General features: G+C 45.5%; 1 long non-coding RNA gene across 2 annotated transcripts; it reads left to right on the forward strand.

Annotated features, from left to right (window-relative positions):
- Positions 1-1,339: 1,339 nt before the first annotated feature.
- On the forward strand, positions 1,340-5,673 carry LOC123045262 (uncharacterized). Of its 2 annotated transcripts, XR_006421222.1 has the most exons (3): positions 1,494-2,086; positions 2,206-2,279; positions 4,113-5,673. It is a non-coding gene; the product is annotated as an uncharacterized lncRNA (long non-coding RNA). The 2 variants fall into 2 exon arrangements; XR_006421221.1 differs by lacking the exon at positions 4,113-5,673 and having other exon boundaries at positions 1,340-2,086; positions 2,206-2,455.
- The last annotated feature ends 739 nt before the right edge of the window (positions 5,674-6,412 follow it).

Raw genomic sequence — 6,412 nt, forward strand, 5'->3', positions numbered from 1 at the left:
CTTCCTACCTCCTTGTGCAGAGATCCGCCGCCGCTGCCTTCTTCTTCGCAGGGCCAATGGCCTTCTCGGGCTCAACCTCCATGTCCAGGAGCTTTGCCAAGATCTGCGTGCCCTCCGCGCAGATGGAATTGATGCGGCGCGCCTTCATTAGTCCGCACCATTGCTGTCTTCCTTGCCTCCGGCTAGCCACCATCTTGCCCCGATCTGCCACCGTGGGCCGCCGTGTTCCCGTGCACTGCCGTGTTCGCCACCGTGCGCCCCCTCTGCCTCGCTCCCGTGCGGCGCCGTGTTTGCCATCGTGCGTCCCCTCTGCCTCGCTCCCGTGCGCTGCTGTGTTCGCCATCGTGCGTCCTCGCTTGGACCAGCGCCGGCGCCGCCCAATTTCTGCCGGCCAAACCACTGCCGGTGGCCCCACCACCACGTGGGGCTGTTAGATTAGGGTTAAACTTTTTTTGCGAGTTAGATTAGGGTTAATCCATGATGTGGGTATTAATTAGTTAATTAATCTGTTAATGGCATATTAAATCAATCTAAAATAACCAATCCAAAATAACTAACCTATGACAAGTGGACCCATTCCCTTGTTGACCCAGTCAACTGCTGACCATTTGACCTTGACAGTGGGTCCTACATGTCGGTGACAAAAGGAGGCAGGGGCAAAATGTCCAGAAAACATCAAGTAAACGGTCAAACCCCTTTGACCTAATGGAAATGGAACAGAAGGGCAATTCTGTAAGGGGAACTAACGACGGAGGGGCATTTTTGAGCAGGCTTTGGAATTAGGGGTATATCTGAGTAGGTGGTTCGAGTTAGGGACAGAAATGCAAATGGCCCTATTATCTACGGATTCATTCGATTTACCGATTATGTGTATGTTTAAGCACTTTTCAGTTTGCATTTGGCCATCCATCTTTTTACTCGTATCATAGTATCTTGGTACAATTTGCATTCTTTTCACACAGAAAAAGGTACAATTTGCATTTGATCAGTCGGTTTTTCACCTCATAGTTTTTCTTGTACACTTCGGCTTCTGAGCCTGAATGTGCCATCCGACTCTTCATTTTCGAAACTACTTCATTGATGATGGTTGTGCCCGACCTTTGTATGATAGGTAAATCGAGTGGCTGATGCCCTTTTTAAACATATGCATGTTCGGCTAGATTTATGCATCGTCTAAGAATCGTGCGATTTCTGTCGTGTGTATAACACCACTCCTTCATTTTTTTGAGCGAAACGGCTACCTAGACAACAGTGCTGCCCGATCTATGCATGACGTGCTAATCCAGCCGCTGGTGCCCTTCTCAATCATGTGCATGTCGGACCTCAACAAAATAAATCATGTGCATGTCCGGCTGGATTTAAGTTCGTGTGTATAGCACGGCTGTTTTTTTTAGGGAAAGCACGGCTGTTTTTTGAGTTGTGCTCTTCATCCGGAAGATAATTACCACTCCGGATTTTTTTCTCTCCATCTAAAACAGCCCGTACCGGTTCCCGTACTGGCCTTGTGGCCTCGCTCCTCTCTCCCTCCTCTGGTCGATCCCTATCCACTCCAAAGAAAAGGAAAATAACCCCATCGGCACCTGGTTCTTCATCCACACGCATCATTTCGCCAGATTTGCTGCCGGCGAAGGTAGATATCGCTCGTGGGCGGTGGCCATCATTGAGAGTCTACCCCCCTCTAAAATTTCTCTTCCTGGGGTTGGTGGCGTAGGTGGCCGGGTGAGTGCGTGAACGCGTTTGATGCGGTCTTCAGGGTGCAGATGCTCGCCCACCTCGGCGAGTCCGGCGGCGAGGCCATCAGGAGGTCCGGCGGCTAGCGACGGTGGTGGATGTGCTGGAGGTTGGTGGCATTGAGGGGGCAGTAAGGAAGCTCACGGAGAAGGGTGTGGATTTCCTAGATGAGTTCGTGCAATGGATAATGGTCGGTTCTGAGGAGCGGGGCAGAGACTTGCACTGCGGCTATGCTTCATGAGAGCTATGGGGTTATGTAGACAAATGTGAGATCGTGCCATAAGCAAATGACATCAAGATCTGAGCACCGTTGCAGACGGCCTCGAGTTATTTTCCTCTTCATCTCCTACAAAATGTAAGTGCGAGCCGATCATATGCATCCTTCCTAGTGCAGATTATTTTTTTAGTTCCTCCATATCACTATGTAAGTCTGTAGTGTTGTACTCCTTATTTATGAAATTTCTCTTCATACAGGTTGCTTGCATGGTCAATTTGGGCATCGGTTTGTTAAGCAGCAAAAGCTCGCATGTTGAATCTACTCAACTCAAGTATGTTTCCACCAGAAAACTCAATCGTGTAGTGTATGGAATGACATGTTTATTTAGTTTCTACTAATTAGTTTGGATAACCTCTGATCATCCGATGAAGTAACTGAGAAGAAATTTTGGTGATGTTATTACTTCCCATTTTTTTATACCTATGCAATTAATGTTATTTGTTGCTGGTTTTGCTGTGGCGCCAAGTCTAAATGAGGGAACCTTGTTTTTATTCAAAGCAAGATCCATGTGTTGACATAGGATGGATTTTGTACAAAATGCCTATAATATCGAGCTTTTCTAATATTCTCTTAACTGAAAAAGGCTGTTGGATAGAGAGCTTTTATGAAGAGCAGAAAACTCATATATCAAGTAATTACAACATGACATGCTTCTGGTAGTGCTAACTTCAGCCGTTCAGCGCCTTGTTATGTAATACGTGTCGTTATATTGGTAGATGTCAAGTGCTCTTCTCTATCTCAGTTATGGTCTGCCTTAGTTTCAGTCTAAGCTATATTAATCAACTAATTTTGTGGGTAACCTCCTTGTTCGCCTAGGTTTTTTTGGCTACTGTATCTTCGAACTGACCACTTCTCTTGTAGCATTTTTCTTCAACACTTCCGGTCTTGTGGCCATAAACCTCTTTGGTCATTTTATGCGATCTCCTTATGGCTGCAGTATCAGTACATCTTATTTTGCCACAACTGGCAACTGAGTCTTCATCTTTAAGCATTGCAGTTTTTACTTCCGCTTCAACATGTTTCTTGTTCCCAGCATACATCTTTCCTTTCTTGTACACTTATCTTGGTGTATTCATCCTCTGAGCCATCCGATAATATGATAGATCTCTATCATTTTATTTTGTCATGGCAGAGTCCATGTGATGTTTATGTTTTTTTTCTTCACACCCATCATCATGTACTATAACCCCATTAGTATCGTGTGGTTCTTCTTACATAGAAACAAATTGTCATATCCTTTTCTGAGGTGAATCTCTATTGTTATTTGTCTGCAAAATAAAAATACATTTCAAAGATTACACGTGTCTCTAAAGTTTGAGAAGTAGTACTCTGAGAAAATTAATCACCCTTTAGCCTCTATGTTATGCTTCTTTGTTGCTTTTTTGAACACGACGTCCACTTCATCATGCAAAATTCTGAGAATCATATGTGAGATGTATTAGTTAGGAAAATACAAACACAATACTTCTTTTGTAATGGATAAAGGCAAATTTTCCTCCTCGGCTTTATCTTTCAGGTCCATCATCTCAAGCCTATCATCACACACAAATGTTCTTTTTACTGCATAGTTTTTTGTTCTGAAAGTGAGATTGCCATCGCTGAACATGAGCTGAAAATAAGTGTTTGTCAACATTATTATTATGTAATCTTTGGCGCTTCTTCATATTTCTCATCCAGTGAATTTAGCAAGTCCGAGACAAATGTATTGAACAATTTTTCGGCCTCACCGTCAAATAAAGTGCAACTTGTAGTAGTCGTACAGTCATTAATTTATTGTCAAATACGATAACTATCATACGATTGTTATTAGTGTAGAGTAAATGTAATAGGAAAGAAGTCTTCTTCGAATATATGCTTACCGAGGTGATACATCATCTCGATATGTATCACAACTCTCGTAACAGTACTTGTCAACTTCCTTCTTATCTAGTTTGTGAAAATCATCACATCACATATACCAGCTTTGAATATGATCACTTGTAGCTATTACTGTGAACACAAAATCCTAAAATGATTTCCCAAAAATTTAGCATACTGGAGAAAGTGAAAGACATAATTAAGTAGATATGCACTATAACTGATATTTACTAAGTTGTCATTGCAGGTATTGAGAGTCTGGTTTTCCTCAAAAAGTGGCGATTTCATATCTTAGAAGAAGTCTCGCATTAGTTCAAATTTGAACTAAAACCATAACACTTATTTTGGATCGAGGAGTATGAATTTGGTATTGATTCTTGTGTTGAGTTCCTGCACATTTGGAGCAAATCGAGTATAATAATTATCTTAGATTGGTGAATAAAGATGAGTCAAGATAAATTAGCTGAGAAATAATAAAAGTTGGTCTTTCATACCTGTCAACAATTTCCCAAGTTTATGGTATATCTAGATCTGTATAGATTCTTATGACACTTGACTTTAAGCATAATCATGTTTAATCAAAGTAAATTCTGTTAGACATATTTTTATAAGGGAGAAGTATATTTTTTGTCCCTAAACTCTTTTGAAAGTATAGAAATAGTCCTTGAATTCAAAAATCAGCAAAACTTAGTCCCTCAACTTTTCAAACCGGATTAGTTTAGTCTCTCATACCGCTTCGAGTGGTTTCCATCTGATGTGGACATGGTTTTGACCAAAAACTTGAAACGTCACCTAGGCTTGACCGCCACGTCAGTCCATGTCATTTTTTTCAAAGCACAGTGCATGTCACCAAGGGCCCCAGTACTACCAGGCGCGGCGAGTTCGGATGAGAAGCCGGACAGCGTCGTCCATGACGGTCATGCGGCGGAGACAAAGTGCTCGAGCGGCCAGAGGAGCTCGGCGACCCAGGGCGTGGCGTTGGCAGACGAGTTACTTGGCCTCCGTGTTGCACGGGCCGTCGAGCTGCAGCCTGCGCCCAGCGCGACGCCGCTGACCTTTTGGACAGGAGGCCTGAGCAGGAGGAGGAGCTCGAGGCCGCGAGCTCGGACAAGCCCTCCGCGGGCACCTCCACTGACCGCGTTGGTCATGCATCCGATCGTATGCATCAGGGTGTAAGGTGCAGTCTAGGGAGCAACACATCACGTGCGTGTGTATTCTGGGCGAGATCGGATCAGCATGTTCGTTGTGTTTGGCCTGCATCTCCTGCGGGCCGAATCAATACGTATGTTCACGTATACCTACGTGTTTTGCCGGCGGCTAGAATCAATCCAGCAGCTAGTCTGCACTTCGTGTTCCTTTTTGGAGCACGCCTGCCTCACAGGAGACCCAAGGCCGCGCCCTGGTGCACCAGCTCATTGCAGGAGCTCGCGATCCCTGCTCGCGTGGTGCCCCTCCATCCATCCTAGCTATGGTCATGTCAAGCCCAACCACAACATGAATGAAGAACGGTAAGTCCGTCAGTGCAGACCTTGGTTTTATGAGGACCCGCGCGAGCGTGCAGACTTGAGCCACCAGCGGTGGCAGCGACACGAGCAAAAGAGCAGCTTTGGGAGCTTCACGCCGTTGACCCTGCCTCCAGCACTCTAACAGACCAAGGGAATACACAGGCCATCGTTAATCAGCCTCATCATGGACCACCCGGGCCGACGCGCACCGAGCCGCACCACGCCGGCTGCAGGCGCAGCAATATTTGCCCGTTGCACACACTGCCGGGCGCCGTCGACACGCACTGCCCGCTCGCTGAGCATTATACCGACCACCTTTCGTGCACGTATCCGAGTCAAAAACGACACCGCGTCAGCAGAAAATCACCCTAAGCAAGACGAGGGATTAAACTTATCCGGTTTTGAAAGTTGAGGGACTAAACTTATCTGGTTTTGAAAATTGAGGGACTAAGTTTTGCTGGTTTCGGAGTCGAGGGACCATTGCTATACTTTCGAAAGAGTTGAAGGACGAAAAATATACTTATCCCTTTTTATAATTAATAGAAGAGCTTGTAACATTAATGAACTTACCATTGAACTTCTACACCAGTGATGAGAAATGGTTGTGCAATATGGACTTAATCTTATATTAGAATTCAATCTGGCTGAAATATGAAGGTTCGGGGTTATTTCTTTTTATTATTGATTCCACATGCTCCATTTGGGTTGGTAGTCCAATGACGTCTCTAAAAGCGGAGTTAATTATTTGAAAGTTTCATCTAATTTTTTTTCCTTTGTAGCAAACTCGAAGTAGTAAACTGGGTAACCTTCTGATGATCCTCTCACCTCCGGCGAGCTCCGGCTACCCTGGACCGGGCGCTGCCGATGCAAGCTCCCCACGCGCCGCTGCCCTGTCTCCATCCCATCCTCCCTCTCCCTCCCCCCTCTCCCTCCCTTTCCCTTCCTCCCTCCTTGTGCAGAGATCCGCCGCCGCTGCCTTCTTCTTCGCAGGGCCTCCGGCTACCCTGGACCGGGCGCTGCCGATGCTAGCTCCCCACGCGCC

Source organism: Triticum aestivum, chromosome 2B (assembly GCF_018294505.1).
Source record: "Triticum aestivum cultivar Chinese Spring chromosome 2B, IWGSC CS RefSeq v2.1, whole genome shotgun sequence".
NCBI lineage: Eukaryota > Viridiplantae > Streptophyta > Magnoliopsida > Poales > Poaceae > Triticum > Triticum aestivum.